The sequence below is a fragment of the Propithecus coquereli genome, unplaced genomic scaffold (assembly GCF_000956105.1).
Source record: "Propithecus coquereli isolate 6110/MARCELLA unplaced genomic scaffold, Pcoq_1.0 Scaffold748, whole genome shotgun sequence".
Classification (NCBI taxonomy): domain Eukaryota; kingdom Metazoa; phylum Chordata; class Mammalia; order Primates; family Indriidae; genus Propithecus; species Propithecus coquereli.
Window position 1 is genome coordinate 624,753 of NW_012153596.1, and position 2,452 is coordinate 627,204.

A 2,452-nucleotide genomic window follows, 5' to 3' on the forward strand; every position below is an offset into this window, starting at 1 on the left:
AAAAAAAAAGAAAGAAAGAAAAAGAAACTAGCAAAGGAAGAACAAATGAAATTCAAAATAAGCATAAGGGAGGAACAATAAAGAGTTGAAATCAATAAAATAGAAAACAAAAAAGAGTAAATATATAAAAACAAAAGCTGCTTCTTTGAAAAGATCAATGAAATTAATAAACCCCTAGCCAGACCGATCAGAAAAAAAAAGGAGAAAAGATATGGAGACTGACAGAGGGGACACCACTACGGATCCTACAAACATTAAAAAGATAGTAAGAGGATATTTTGCCAATTACCTGAGATAAAGAGGGACATTTCATAAAGAAAAAGAGACAATAAAACATAACTATTTCAAATATGGAAGCACCAAATAACAAGTCTCTCAAATACAAGAAGTAATTGGTAGCATTAAAGGTTTCTAGAAATAGACAAATCTCCAAACATACTTGCAGACTTTATATTTATGCCAATACATTCAACAACTTAGATAAAGTGAACAAATTCCTTGAAAGATACACAAACTCTTCCAGAAAATAGGAAAGGAAGAAACACTTCCTAACTCATTTTACGAGGTCAGCATAACACTCATTCCCAAACCAAAGATATTACATGAAGAGAAGCCTATAGATCGGTATCCTTCATGCATACGAATGTAAAAATGCTAAACAACGTTTTAGAAAATCAAGTCTAGCAATATATAAAAAGATAATACACCATGACCAAGTAGGGTTCTTCCCAGGAAATCAAGGTTGCTTTGACATTTGAAAATCAGTCAGTGTAATTAACTACATTAACAGAAGAACAACAAGAAAAAGAAAAACCACATAATCATCTAACTAGATGCAGAAAAGACATTTGACAAAATTCAACACCCACCTGTGATAAAAGCTTTTAGTAAACTAGGAATACAGGGAAACATTCTCAGCCTGCTAAAGGGCATCTATGAAAAAACCAGTTAACATCATATTTAATGGTGACACACCAATTGCTTTTTTCTTATGACCAGGAACAAGACAAGGATGTCCACTCTCACCACTTCTATTCATCGTTGTACTGGAGGTCCTAGCTAGTGCAGTAAGGTAAGGAAAAGGAATAAAAGGCATAAAGATTAGAAAGAAAAAAGTAAAGTGTCTTTTTTCACAGATGACATGATTGTCTATGAAAAAATAAAAATTCTAAGAAATCTGCAAAAATAAGTAGAATTAATAAGTGAATTTAGCAAGATTGTAGGATAAATAGTTAATATGCAAAAAATCCATAGTATTTCTATATACTAGCAATGGACAGTCAGAAACTGACATTTAAAAGTAGCATTTATCAGCCAGGTGCAGTGGCTCACACCTGTAATCCCAGCACTCTGGGAGGCCCAGGTGGAAGGATCACTTGAGCTCAGGAGTTCAAGAGCAGCCTGAGCAAGAGTGAGACCCCATCTCTACCAAAAATAGAAAAATTAGCTGGGCATGGTGGCGCGCGCCTGTAGTCCCAGCTACTCGGGAAGTTAAGGCAGGAGGATCACTTGATCCAGGAGTTTGAGGTTGCTGTGAGCTAGGCTGACACCACGGCACTCTAGCCCGGGTGACAGAGTGAGACCCTGTTTCAAAAAAAATTTTTTTTAATTAAAAATAAAAGTACCATTTACAATGGTATCAAAAATATGAAATATTGGCAGGAGTGGTGGTTTGTGTCCCGGCTGGGAACGAGGCCCCAGAGAGAGTTCACTTACCGGAGCATGTAGATTCTTCACCCAGAGCTCAAATCTTCTGGCTCTTGGCATCAGACCTTCCAGCTCCCTCTCCACATATACTTGCCTGGGGGTGGGGGAGGGTACATTGATCAGGAGTGAATTCACAGTTGGTCTACCATGAAATGGAAGGTTCTTGAACGTGTGCCCCTGATGCTGTATATCTTGGCAGCAAAACTTTAATTCTCTGCCTGCCATTTTCTGGAGTGAAAATATACCAGAGGAAAAGGTTGGAAGCAAAACAGCAAAAACTGGAGGTTGAAAGCAAGAAGCAATCAGAGAAGAAAGATAACTGAAGGGAAATCCAAGATTTTGCAATGTGAATGTCAGCTTGAGTAGACTCCAGTTGAGAAGAAAGGGGAGACAGACTTAATTCTCGAATGATGTATCAAGGATCAATGCCTGACCTATACCTTTAACTAAAAACAATGTGCATTTTTATATGCTTATAAAAGAACCAGCATTTGTTTACCAAAATAAAATACCTTTGTAAAACAACATGAACTACTTAGGGATAACTTAACGTGTGCGAAACCTATAACACTGAAAGCTAAAAATGTCACTAAGAGAAATTACGGAAACGTAAATAAAGGGAGAGAAAGACCATATTCATAGGCTGAAAGACTCGTTCTCCTTAAGACGTCGGTTCTCCCAGGACAGATCTGCAGCGCCAAAGCAATCACAACAAAGTCCCAGCAGCCTTCCCCGCCCCCGCCCC

At 37.8% G+C, this 2,452-nt stretch overlaps 1 pseudogene; it reads left to right on the forward strand.

Moving 5' to 3' along the window:
* Window positions 1-1,854: 1,854 nt before the first annotated feature.
* On the forward strand, window positions 1,855-2,030 carry LOC105824547 (annotated as a pseudogene).
* The last annotated feature ends 422 nt before the right edge of the window (window positions 2,031-2,452 follow it).